Genomic DNA, 14,443 nt, shown 5'->3' with positions numbered 1-14,443 from the left:
GTAGACTGGATCTTTTCATGTGAGAAGATGATGATGATACAAGAAGACTGAGAGGCAGTTGAGTTGGCTGACCTCTCTCCTCTTCCGTCTGCCTTCAATTTATTTCATTCCCATTCCACAAGCAACACCTGTGTCTATAAAGGCTGCTTTGCAACTCCTTCACATGTTCACAGCCATGGACACTTTCAGAGAATTGATCTGCCCCTTCACTTAGGTATGATCCTTAACATCTGTAACCATAAAAAGGTAAAAGACAACTATATTTCTATTATGGGTATACTTAGAAAGTACAGATATAATTTGATTTTATTGTGATAATATAAAAAATAAATTATATAAATTATAACATAAAAAAGATACTAGAGTTGGAAAGGGGATTGTACTAGAAAAAAAAAGAGGAAAATGGAGAGAGATGTGTCAGTGTCAGTCTTTCTAAGAATCCTAAATACAAGAATCCTGGATTCTAATCTTCTTTCAAAAAAAGGGGATCCTCCTGGGCAGTGCCAGACTATTGGAAAGAGGAGAACTACCTACATGGCTCTAAAGCAATGACCAAAAAAACCAAACAAACCCTAAAAAACTAAAACCATGATATGTTATAAATTTGTGCATTTTTTCATGTAACTATTGATACTTTTGATTTCTTCTTCTGAAAACTTCCCATTTATATCCTTTGATCATTTTTTTTATAAAAAGCTCTTATTTTATACTTACTTGGCAGGGGTGATTCCATGATCACGAAGGTGGTTTCCCCAGGGTGTGGCTTATTCATTGTGGTCAGGATAGGCTAACCCTTGGGATTTCCCCAAATTCGGGGAAACTCAACTGTATAATTTGTGATAGTGAGAGGACTGTGTTTCACACTCTCCCCTGTTTCTGACGTTCAAAGGGAAACAAAACAAAACAAAAGCTCTTATTTTTATAAATTTAACTGTTTCCTATATATTTGAGAAATAAGACTTTTATCTGATAAAAGAGAAACAATATAAATTTTCCCCATCACTTTCCTGTTTGGCTTCTAATTTTGACTACATAAGTTTTGTGTTTGTGCATAAACTTTTTAATTTCATGTAATCAAAATTATGTATTTTACTTCCTGATCCTTGCTATCTCTTATTTGGTCATAAAGTTTTTCCTTATCCATAGATATTACAGGTAAATTTTTTGATACTTCTCTAATTTACATATGCCATCACCCTTTATGTCTAAATCATTTAGCCATTTTGGCCTTACATGATGTGAGATGTGTTCTATGCCTAGTTTATTCCAAATTGCTTTCCAGTTTTCCCAGCAATTTTTTTTCTTTCTCCCAAAGCTGGTATTTTTAGGTCCCTCAAACACTAAATTATGATCACTTATATATATGGTGACCTAATCTATTCTAGTTATCCACTACTATATTTCTTAGCCAGTATCAAATTATCTTAGTAATATAGTTTGAAATCTTGAACTGCTACCCTGCCTTCCTTTTAGTATTGTTGGTTGATTCCTTTAACATTCTTGACATTTTGTACTTCCAGATGAATTTTGTTATTGTTTTTTTTTCTAGCTCTATAAATTCTTTCTTTGTTAGTTTGATTGGTATAGTACTGAATAAATAAACTAACAGGTAGAATTGTCATCTTTATTATATTGGCTTCGCCATCCCATGAGCAATTAATATTTCTTCAGTTTTTTAGATCTGTCTTTATTTTGCAATCGTGTTCATATAATCTTGAGATTTGTCTTGGCAAGTAGACTCCCAGGTATTTTATTTTGTTTTCTTATTTTAAATACAATTTCTCTTTCTAGCTCTTCCTGCTGAGTTTCGCAGATGATATAAAGAAATACTAATGATTTTTGTGGGCTTATTTTATATCTTTCAACTCTGCTAAAGTTGTTACTGTTTCAACTAACTTTTTAGTTGATTTTCTAGGATTCTATAAGTATATCATCAAATCATCTACAAAAAAAAAGGTGGTTTGGATTCCTCATTGCTTATTTTTATTCCTTCAATTTGTTTTTCTTGTCTTATTGTTGTGGCTAGTATTTCTAGTACAATGAGTGATGAAAATGGACGTTCTTATTCCATTCCTGATGTTATTGAAAAGGCTTCAAGTTTATCTTCTTTTATAGATAATGTTTGCTCTTCATTTTAAATAGATACTACTTATCATTTTAACAAAGTCTCCGCTGGGTTTGTTATTCCAGTTTTTTAAATAGCTATGAGTGTTGTATTTTGTCAAAGACTTTTTCTGCAACGATTGATAAAATCATATGATTTTGTGGGTTTTTTTAGTTATTTATATAGATATTGTTTTGATATTGACATGTCACCACGTCAATTATGGTAATAGTTTTCCAAATATTGAACCAGCCTTGCATTCCTGATATAAATCCTATCTGGTCATAAGGCATAATCTTTGTAATATATTGCTATTAAGTCCTTGCTAGTATTTTATTTAAATTTTTTATATTAGTTGATAGTTGTTTTTCTTTGTTTTTACTCTCCATGATTTGGAGAGGTATCAAAACCTTATTTATGTCATAATTTGACACAACATTTGGTAAGGATCCTTCTTTATTTAAAAAATAGTTTACGTAGTAGTGGAGTTAATTGTTCTTTATGTTTTTGGTGGAATTCACCTATAAATATATTTAGTCTTGAGGTTTTTTCCTTAAGAAGCTCATTGATGATTTATGCAATTTCTTTTTCTAAGATCTTAAAGTATTTTACTTCCTCTTCTGTTAATCTGAGTAGTTTATGTTTTTGTAAATAGTCATCTTTTTCATTTAGATCATTATTTCCTCTGGCATATAATTGGGTAAAATAACTCCTATTAATTGCTTTAATTTCATCTTCATTGATGGTACATTCACCTTTATACTTTTGATACTAGTAATTTGCTTTTCTTCTAATTTAAAAAATCAGATTAATCAATGGTTTATTGATTTTATTGTTTTTTCAACCAGTTCTTATTTTTATTTATTAATAAAAATGGTTTATTTAACTTTCAATTTTATTAATCTCACCTTTGATTTTTCAGAATTTCTATTTTGGTGTTTAATGAGTTTTTTAAAAATTTGTTCATTTTCTAGTTTTTTAGCTTTATGCCCAATTCATCTGCTTTTTTTCACTTTAATTGAGGTACACATTTAGTGGCATATATTTTCCCCTAAGTACTTCTTGGGTGCATCCCACAAATTTTATCTCACATCCCACAAATTAAATCCCACAAATGTTAACTCATTTTTTATTTTCTTTAAAGAAATTGATTGTTTTTTATGATTTTTTACTTGATCTACTCATTCTTTATATTTAGAATATATAGTTTCCAATTAGCTTTTAATCTGTGTTTTCATTATTAGAAGGGAAGCAATAAGTTAGGAAAACATTTTTACATTCAAATGTTCTGCTAAAGACCTCATTTCTAAAATATATAGAGAATTGACACATATTTATAAGAATTCATGCCATAATCCAATTGATAAATGGTTTAAGGATATGAACAGATAATTTTCAGAAGAAGAAAATGAATCTATGTCTAGTCATATGAAAACGTGCTCTAAATCAGTATAGAACAGAGAAATACAAATTAAGACAACTTTGTGATACCACTACATGCTGCCTCTCAGATTGGCTAAGATGACAGGAAAAGATAATGACGAATATTGGAGGGGATGTGGGAAGATTGGGACTAATACATTGTTGGTGGAACTGTGAACAGATCCAACCATTCTGGAGAGCAATTAATTTTTATTAATTACTCTGCTAACCACACCTGACATTGGAGACCTTAACATTTTCATGAGGAGTGCCTGAAAGTACTTGTGTTTTATTAAATATCTATTTCTCCCTGAAGGATTATACTCAATTTTGTTAGGTAGGTGATTTCAAGTTTCATTGTTCATTAAGGTTAAATGTTTATCCTTCTATGAGGGAAGAGTAAACCTAAAAAAGTTAGAAACAACTTCCTGAAATAACTTGTCCTTGGGCTGGTAGATAACAAAAAGAGGTAAATCCAGTCTAGGAAGTATTTCTGAGTCACAAGTTCTAATAGAATATATTATCTAAGTTGCTTAGGAGTAATACTTTTGCCTTATTAATTTAACTTAGTTAAATTTCTTACTAAGATAAAGCTGCTGAATAGACAGCCTTTTTGATTGGTAGCTGTGAGACAGAAAAGACTTCCTAGTAGATGGGACTGGAGCTGAAAGATTTGATTGACAGCTATCCAAATACCTAAGTCTCTTATCAGAACTAGGGTTAGCCTATGCATGCAGCAGAATGCTAAAGAGTTGAGGGATGACTCATTAGCTTCCCTGAGGATCCTATCTGAGAAAACAGTTTACCATAACTAACACAATTGTTAGGATTGTGATCCTAACAATGCTTCTGATGATGGTCCCATAGTTCAATCATAATGATATTTCTATAGCACCTTCTTATATTCTGCATGTGCTTGCTCTATTTATATGGTATTTTTGATATGTTTTATGCTGTTTTTTTTTTTTTTTTGTTGTTGTTGTTGTTGTTGTTGTTGTTGTTGGGGGGAAGGACCTTTGACTACATTACCGTAGGTAGACCTACTAGTAAGGAAACTCCTTCTACTAATGATGATAGGTTCCCATCCTACAATTTATGGCATTAAAATTGAATAACTAATTGCTGAGGGTTAAATGTATTGCCTAAAGTCAAGTATCTAGTATATATCTGTATATATCTATATTATACATATGATCTTCCTAACTCCAACATTTTTCTTATTAGAACTCAGGGACCATATCTTCCTTTTTTATTTTTCACTGGGCTATATGTGATTAATGTAGAGAACTTCCAGTGATGGATCAGCATCTCTGAAATTTATAGTCTAAAGGTTAAGTTACTTACATAGGGTTATAAAGTCAGTATATGTATCATGGGTAGGGCTTTTCTGGTTCTGAGGACTATTCCGTACCCACTACTTCTGCTATGTCTCAACTACATTTTTTTCCTTGATCAAGTTTTGATTTTTTTCTTCAGTTATTAAGCATTTATTTTTTCTCCCTCCCACTTCTTCCCCCTAATGAAATAAAAACAAAACCTCCATAATGAATATGCGTAGTCAAACAAAAAAAATTCCTGTATTGGCCAAATCCAAAAATGTGTACTTCATTTTGTGTTATGTAGTCTATCACCTTAATGGGATAGCATTTTTCATCATTTGTCCTCTAAAATGGTATTTGATCACGTAGTTTTATGATATTACCATATAAATTGTTCTCTTTGCTCTGTTTATTTCATTTCACATCAATTTACATGTCTTCTCTGGATTGACTAAAACCATCTTTTTCATAATTTCTTATAGTATTTTATTATATTTATGTAGCATAGCTTGCTTAGCCTTTCCCCAACAGATAATAAAGTGATATCTTGCACATATTTAGAGTACAATAAATATTTGAGATTTTAAAAAATGCAAGACTTTTTTTTGATTGAGAGTGATGGTATCAGTATGTTGATGATTATGACTTGTACATAAGAAATGTGTACTTGTATATTTCTTTAAAAGAAAGGAATTTAGGCACAACTAGGTGGCACAGTAGATAGAGTACCAGTCCTGAAATCAGGAGGATCAGAGTTCAAATCTGATCTCAGACACTTAATGATGCAGGTGTGGTCCCTTTTAAGAATTGATCTATTCCTTTCTTTTTGATTCCCAACCCCTCCTACTTGATGCATCATCAATCCAGGACCTTTTGATTCACAAATCCTGGTCCCTTTGAATTGCAATAGAAGATCCAGGCCTGTCCCAGCCCCACCCAGATCTGAGCCAATTTGGGACTCCACCCAAAGGCCCCTCTAGCTAAATCTCTCATTATAAAAGAGTTAAGCTGGAATCCTCTCTTTGCAGAGGTTCCAAACATGCCAGCCTTACTCCTGGCATGCCAGGACCCTCTGTCCACTGGAATCCTCTTTCCGGTGCCCTTCTTATCTCTACCTTCACCCATTTCCTTAACTATACTTCACTTCCAAATGCCATAATAAACCTCTTTTATCAATCTAGCTTTTTGGATCTATAAATTCTTTTATAGGGAACTCTTGCACCACTTCTAGACTTCATTTAACTCTGTATCCTTGCGCCAAATCCAATGGGGTTGCAGGGGAGCGCTATTTGATTCCCTGTACCCTGAACCTACCACTAGACCTCAATTAAACCCTAATTTCTTTTAGGGTATCCTATATCTAGACCTCATCAAAGTGACAGAAAAGATACCAACAACATAAAATGATTTTTTAAAAAAAGATAGGAGAGTTATCCAGCAAGATTGAGAATAGATAGACTGCTCTAGTGATCTATGATGTAGGATTTGTCACCAAATGATAGCAGGTACCAAAAGCTGGAGTTTGATAATATGAAGAATTTACAATGGCCGTTCTCTTTGGCAAAAGGTAGATTTATTTAGGGAAAAGTTTACAGACAAAATGAAGGGATATGGTAGACAATGAAAATGGTAAATATGAAATAGAGTTGGGAGAGCATATGAAAGACAAGTTCCTCAATGGAACTCACAATTACCCAATAGAAAGGGAACACTCCATTTAATTGGACACGCTCTTAGTTGTCAGGCTAAATCCTGAAACAGACTAAGCATCCTAAAAGAGTTAGTTAGCTGTAAGAAGGAAAAGTGGGGTTGGGAAACGGAATTAGGGGAGATATCACATGGTATGAGGGAAGATGAAGGGAAAAGATACCACAAGGCAGACTGTCATGGTGGGCTGATGCAAAGGAAGGTAGCAGTGATGGGAGGGCCCACAAGTAGGTTTTATAAGGAAAATTTAACCTCAGGCATATGACTGAGATTTCTACAGAGGTTGGGTTTCAGAGTTTGATGTAACTTAGATTTCAGACTGGACCACTTCCCCAAAGGGTGGGACCAAGGAGCTAAAGTGATCTCTATCAGAGCCTTCTACCTGCTTGCCTCAAGGATCAATTTTTATCAATTTCTCTGCTAACCACACCTAATATTAAAGATCTCTTCACCTGAACTATATTGGTAAACACAAAGTATAAAAACAAGGAAGCCTCTCCAGAGGAAGCTCTCCAGAATGGTGAGTAGTGAGTGGATTTGTCTCCATAAAGAGGAGAATTTAGGGATGGACAGTGGTAAGAATCATTCAGGATGAGAAGAATGAAAATTGTGATCTGCATCCATTCCACATTGTAAGGGAGTACCCCATGTCAATTAGAACCAGGAGGTAAGCAATGTATGGGACGAAGACCACTGGCTCAAATACATTAAGGAGATTTCTTAAGGTTAAAAATGTAATGCTGGAGAAATTGAGCAAGACAGAGATTAGAGACCATTTAATAGTATATTAAATGGAGAGATATACTGGGACCAAATGGGTCCATGGTTGGTCCCAGGGCTGAAAGAGACTATCGTCTCAAAGAATCCAGCCCTGAGTATCGGGACAGCAAAATTTTTATAAGATAACAAGAACAATGACATAATGGGGGAGGTACCTAGATGGGGAAAACCTAAGGGGGTGGAGGGAGGCACCTAGGATGTCATAATGGGGAGAGGTACTGGAGAGGTTACTGATATTCTAATAATGTCTAAAATGGTTAGACCTTTATCCTGTCAAACATTAAGAAGGAATGATTATAGCCTAAAGATATAAAATCTTTATCTCATCAAACATTAAGAGGGAAAGGTTATAACCTAAGGCAGAGTAACTAAATAGGACAATGGGGAAACTAGGTCAGAACATTAAAAGGGAACTGTGGCACAACAAAAACAGAAAGGAATTTTATTATGATCTCGTGAGAAAGGTCATTTCCCTCCCCACAAGCAGTTAGGCTAGGAGATCAGACAAGAATTATATAAGGGCCTGGGCTAACACCTCCCATACGCTGGATCTTTGCCCTGAGTAGCCAGAACAAATGACCACACATTCTAAGTCATAAATGAAGAAAAATTTTCAACTGATTACTAGATTATTTTATGTGGGAGTTTCAGTGCCAAGGTGATCCCAATTTAGTCTCATAAAGAAAAGTCCCATTCCTTATAAATCACCTGAGGTAATAATCCCTGGAGAAAGAAACTTGGCTCTGGGGCACAACTGACCTTCACTCAATTTTTATAACACTGTCTCTATCTTGTGAGATAGCTTCACAGTTAACTTCATTCAGCATGTATATAAGATTGTATTGAATTTGACATTGAGAATTATAGGAATCCCCTTTTCTATAATTTTGTTTTGCCTAAGTAATAAAATTCCTTATTCAGATGAATGATAGACTGATGAATATATCTAGGTTTGCAGACAAGAAACAGATTCCAAAAAAGCCATATGCTGCAGTTAGCCCTCATGGAGCCCTATCACCTAATTGGAACACTTGATACCTGCTTTGCCTCTTGGAAGATGGAGTGAACAGATTGTTTATAACAGAGCACTCCCCATTGTGCCTGTCAGACATAACAAGCACTGACCACATGAAACAGAGAAATTCATACCTCCCTGTCCTCTCAGCTCCAGAAAGCCAAAAGGAGAAAGGGAAATACTAGGAGTATCAGAGATTCCCATCTCTCTTAAGATTTATTGAAAGTGTAACAGAAATGAAATAAAATGTATAAAAATTATATTTATAAGTAGAATGAAGCTCAAAACCAGTTGTTACAGCATATTGGCTGACACAAATACATCATAAAAGCAGGAATTTGGAACAAAAGATGGAAATAAGTGACTGAAAGATGATGCCTTCAAGCAGTTCCATTTAGGAATGTTTGTTTCTTTGTTCCCCCTCCCTCCTTTCGTTTGCATAGAAATCCAAAAGAATCTTGGGGTTAAAAAAAAACAAAAAACCAAACCAGGTGGTCCCAGCTGCATATAATCCATGGCAGTTTGTTGAAATGTAAGATCTGTTGGTCCTAGCTGTAGTAAAGGGTTGTGTAGGCAACAATGAGTTCCTCAGTTTTCAGCTCGCCTTCCCTGGCTTTCTTCCTTCAACTCCAACACCCTCTCCCTTTGTAACTATGATATAACAGCCCTTCTTCACCAAGGATTCCCTGACTGATGGTATTACAGCTGCTATTTCCAAGACCTTGGTGGTCCCCATTGAGTCAAGTTACTATTACAGGTGCAGCATTCAAGTAAACAAATTGCTGCAGATAAGCAGTATAAAGGTGTAATGGATTGTATTGTCCAATTTCCAAAGGAACAAGGGGTGCTTTTCTTCTGGAGGGGTAATTTAGCAAATGTCATCTCCTGGTGGGAGATTTCACCACCCAAGACCTTAACTTTGCTTTTAAGGATAAGTATAAGCAGGAGTTTTGGGAAGGAATGGACAAGCACACAATTTTAGAGGTATTTTGCTGGTAATCTTGCCTCTGCTGATGCAGCTGGAGCACTTCTCTCTGTTTTGTCTACTCCTTGGATTTTGTGAGAACCCACTTGGCAGCTGATATTGGGAAATTTGGCATGGAGAGAGAATTCAAAGGCTTGGGAGACTGCCTTGTGAAGATTCTCAAGTCTGATGGCATTGGTGCCTTGTATCAAGGTTTCAATGTCTCCCTATATGGTGTCATTATCTATAGAGCAGCCTATTTGGAATCTAAGACACAGCAAAAGGTGTGCTCCCAGATCTGAAGAATATATTGTGATAAGTTGGATAACTGTACAGACAGTGACTGCTGTAGCAGATGAGGTCTTCTCTCCCACTCATCCAATAAGGCAGTGAATGATGATGCAGTTTGGGTATGAAGGAGCTGCTATAATGTAACTGAGCCAACTAATTGCTGGATGAAGATCGCTGTCAATAATCATAACAACACTTTTTTCTTTTTTTAAAAATAAAGTTGTTTGGTTTTTTTTTCAAAACATAGCCAGAGATAATTTTCAACATTCACCCTTGCAAAACCTTGTGTTCCAAATTTTTTTCTTCCTTTTTTCCCCTCATCTCCTCCTTTACATGGCAACTAATCCAATATATGTTAAACTTGTGTAATTCTATATGTATTTCCACATTTATTACACTACACATGAAAAACCAGATCAGAAAGGAAAAAAAATGAGAAAGAAAACAAAATACAAGCAAATAACAACAAAAAAGTGAAAATACTATGATGTGATCTACACTCAGTCTCTAAAGTCCTCTCTCTGGGTGCAGATGGTTCACTTTATCATAAGTCCATTGGAACTAGCCTAGCAAAGCTTTTTTTTTTTTTTTCAAGGATATCTGCTCCAGTGTTTTTAGAGGCATGGGTGAAACTTTTTCCTGCTTGTTCTGTATGATGAATTGAAGAAAATAATCTAAGTATATCCTAACTAAAAATGGAAACAGTGAATATAGATTCTTGAAATTTTTAATTAAACAACATTTTGGACCATTGACCTTTAAGAAATTCATGTTTTCTACACACCGATCAGATTGGCTAGAATGGCAGGGAAAAATAATGGGGAATGTTGGAGGGGATGTGGGAAAACAGGGACACTAATACATTGTTGGTGGAATTGTGAACACATCCAGCCATTCTGGAGAACAATTTGGAACTATGCTCAAAAAGTTAACAAACTGTGCATACCCTTTGATCCAGCAGTGTTACTACTGGGTTTATATCCCAAAGAGATTTTAAAGAAGGGAAAGGCACCTGTTTGTGCAAGAATGTTTGTGGCAGCCCTCTTTGTAGTGGCCAGAAACTGGAAACTGAGTAGATGCTCATCAAGTGGAGAATGGCTGAATAAATTGTGGTATATGAATATTATGGAATATTATTGTTTGGTAAGAAATGACCAGCAGGAAGATTTCAGAAAGGCCTGGAGAGACTTACATGAACTGATGCTGAGTGAAATGAGCAGGACCAGGAGATCATTATATACTTCAACAACAATACTATATGATGATCAATTCTGATGGACGTGGCCCTCTTCAACAATGAGATGAACCAAATCAGCTCCAATAGAGTAGTAATGAATTGAACCAACTACATCCAGCAAAAGAACTCTGGGAGATGACTATGAACCATTACATAGAATTCCCAATCCCTATATTTTTGTCTGCCTGCATTTTTGATTTCCTTCACTAATAGTACACTATTTCAAATTCTGATTCTTTTTGTACAGCAAAATAACTGTTAGGACACATATGCTTATATTGTATTTAATTTATACTTGAACATACTTAACATGTATTGGTCAATCTGCCATTGCGGGAGAGGATGGGGGGGAAGGAGGGGAAAAATTGGAACAAAAGATTTGGCAATTGTCAATGCTATAAAATTACTCATGCATATAACTTGTAAATAAAAAGCTATATTTAAAAAAAAATTGAATGTCAGCCCCCTAATCATATGAATAATAGTCAAAGTATATATTTTTTCTCAATTAAAATTACAAAAAAAAAAAAAAGAAAGAAAAGAAATTCCTGTTTTCTTTTTACCTAGGCCAGATCATGTTTGTATGGGAGCCAGGAAAAATATTAGAAAAAGGGACCCATTTATTGTGATCTATTATTCACATAGTAGAACTTATGGTGATTCAGTACATTGGTTCTGTTGGGTTTTGGAAAAATAACAGTTACTGTGGGTCAAGAAGGCAGATCAATTTATACCATCTAGTTTAAATGCTCTTTTGTAGGACCATAAATTTCTGTTTAAGTATTAATTTTAAAAATCATATCTCCCATTTGTACTTAAGTATTATATGTACTATTTTGCACAGCTGACTATTTGACAATTATAATCTGTATTGGCTATTGACCTACTGTAAAACAATAAATTCATAAAAGACTCTTTAAGGGGCAGCTAAGTAATGCAGTGGATAGATACCAGCCCTGAAGTCAGGAGAACCTGAGTTCAAATGTAATTTCAGATTGAACTGAGATTCCTAGCTGTGTGATCTTGGTTAAGTCACTTAATCCAATTGCCTCAGCAAAAAAAAAAAAAAAAGAAAAGAAAAGTAAGATCCCCAAATGGAGCTAAAGTTTGTGGCTTGAACATAGTTATATGAATTTTCTAGCCCTAAGTCTGAAAGAAGATTGGAGCAAAGACCCCACACTTGGTAGGAAATTAAGGTTAAATGGGCTCTACTTACTTGATAATCTATTTTGTGTTCCAAGAGCTTAGAAAGGTTCTCCTAAAAGCAAGGTTCTCCTTTTGGAGAAAAAAGTATTTCACAAAGTTCTGACAATTGATAGACTGTTTCTTGGAGAAAAAAACAGCTAAAGATTTTTTCCCTCATTAGATATAGCGTGAGTAAGGTTTGAGCCTTTCTAAGAAAGCTGAAATTTAAGCTTCAGTCCTCTAAGCAAATACATACATACGTGTGTGTGTGTGTGTGTGTGTATGACAAAGCCTACTATTCTTGGTGGCAAAGTGGATAGATAGAGCACCAGGCTTGGAGTCAGGAAGACCTGAGTTCAAATGTGTTTTAGACACTTACTAGCTATGTGATTCTGAACAAGTCACCTAATCCTGTTTGTTTGAATTTCTTCATCTGTAAAAATGAGCTAAAGAAGAAAGTGTCAAACTACTCCAGTATCTTCTCCAAGAAAACTCCAAATGGGTCACATAGAGTCAGTCATGACCTAACAACAACAAATAGGATAGAATAATAATAGCCAATATTTATAAATGGCTTTCTTAGGTGGTATAATGGGTAGAATGCTGAACTTGGAGTCAGGAAACCTTAAGTTTAAATCTTTTCTCAGACACTTATTTTCTTTGTGACCATAACCAAGTCACCTAACCTCTTGTCTCAGTTTCCTAATCTGCAAAATGAGGATAATAGTAGTGTCAACTTACAAGATTGTTGTGAGTTACAAATGAAATAATATTTGTAAAGCACTTTGCAAATTCTGTGTATGTGTTCAATCATTTTCCAGTCGTGTTCAGCTTTCTGTGACCTCATTTGGTTTGGCAAAAATAGTAGAGTCACTTGTATTTCCTTCTTCAGCTCATTTTACAAATGAGGAACTTAGGTAAACAAGGTCGAGTGATTAACTGATTTGTTTGGGATGGCATAGCTAAGAAGTGTTTGAGGCTGGATTTGAACTCAGAGACATGACTATTCCTAACTTAAGCCTGTCCCTCTATCCACTGACCACCTAGTTACCTCTTGTCAACTTTAAAGTGTTTTTTAAATGCTAGCTATGATTAGTATTAAGGTTTGCAAAGAAGCATGCATTATCTTATTTGAGCTTCACAACAACCCTATGAAGTAAATACTATAGGCATATCTGCATTTTACAGATGAGGAGATGAAGGCTCAAAGAGATTAAATGACTTGTTCATGGCACATAGCTGATAAATATCTGAAGTAGAAATCAAATTTAATTAAAATTATTTTAATACAAGTAATTAAAATTACTTTAGTGGCTTTAAATTTTAAAATGTTCAGACTTGTTTGAAATTTGAGACCTTATCATTTCATTTTTTTAAAGTTTTACAAATCTATTTTCAAAAATCATGGTTTTGTTAAGATGTTATCTAGCTAGTATTAGTTTGTTCTATGAATTAAGGTATACAATTAAAATTCACAATGCATATTGATTTAATTGATATTACTGTGCAATTTTTGGTTTTGTGTTTTTCTTGATTTTGCAAACTGAAAATATAAGCATTGCATTATTTTTTTCTATTTAAAATATAATTAAGACTAGAGAAATGAGGAACTATGGCTTCTGAAAGTATCCTATACTGATAGAAATGGCCTCTTAACTGTTTTTTGTTATTGTTGTGGTTGCCAGGGAATGTCCAATGGGGTTGGCTATATCAGGAAATGACTCTGATGTTAAAAAACTTACCAATTTAAAAAAAAAAAACTGCTTTCTAAAAACATACAAAGGGGGAACAAGATTCGAGAAATGCGTAGTAACCCATGATATATAAAAATATGTCACAAAATCTCAGAAGTGTTAACAGTAAAATAATGATGGTATATGTTTTATACTATGATACAGACTGCAGTTCTTCTGTTATTTGGGTTTTTGAAACATCTGTCATCAGAGCAAGTATTGTGTGGGATTCCCTAAGAGGATGAGAGTCTTCCATTTCCGGCCAGTAGAGGCCAGCAACAGCCGGTCACAGGAATTGGCTAAAGGAATAACCAGAGGTTAATTGCTTCCTCTATTTCCCACTGGGAAAAAGAGTATAAAATATTGGCCAGACAAAACAAACACATTAAGGACAATGCTGCTAAAGCACAATTTGAAGCAATGAAATCTCAGTGTCAGAAACCTGGGAATGACAATGTTAGAGCTGCCTGGCCAAAATGTTAGGCTTTTCTTAGCTTAGCAAGCACCAGCCACTGTGGTTATTTAAATCTACATTTTATATGAATTTTGGTTATCCTGGGAAATTTTACTGTGCTCACTAGTTCCCAGGAGTCAGGCCAGTTCTGGAGTCTAATGCACAGATTGCTCAGGTTATATAGGTCATTTCTATAACCTAGAGCTCCAGCCTTCAAACTTTTTTGATCAGT

At 34.7% G+C, this 14,443-nt stretch overlaps 1 non-coding gene and 1 pseudogene across 1 annotated transcript; both read left to right on the top strand.

Moving 5' to 3' along the window:
• LOC127546466 (ADP/ATP translocase 3-like) overlaps positions 1–9,627 on the top strand; it is a 46,523-nt pseudogene extending 36,896 nt beyond the window's left edge.
• On the top strand, positions 707–871 carry LOC127552711 (U1 spliceosomal RNA). The gene has a single exon (XR_007951562.1). It is a non-coding gene; the product is annotated as a U1 spliceosomal RNA (small nuclear RNA).
• Positions 9,628–14,443: the final 4,816 nt, after the last annotated feature.

Source organism: Antechinus flavipes, chromosome 2, assembly GCF_016432865.1.
Source record: "Antechinus flavipes isolate AdamAnt ecotype Samford, QLD, Australia chromosome 2, AdamAnt_v2, whole genome shotgun sequence".
Taxonomy (NCBI): domain Eukaryota; kingdom Metazoa; phylum Chordata; class Mammalia; order Dasyuromorphia; family Dasyuridae; genus Antechinus; species Antechinus flavipes.
Note: the sequence above shows the minus strand (reverse complement) of the source record. Positions and strands in the feature narration are given on the sequence as shown.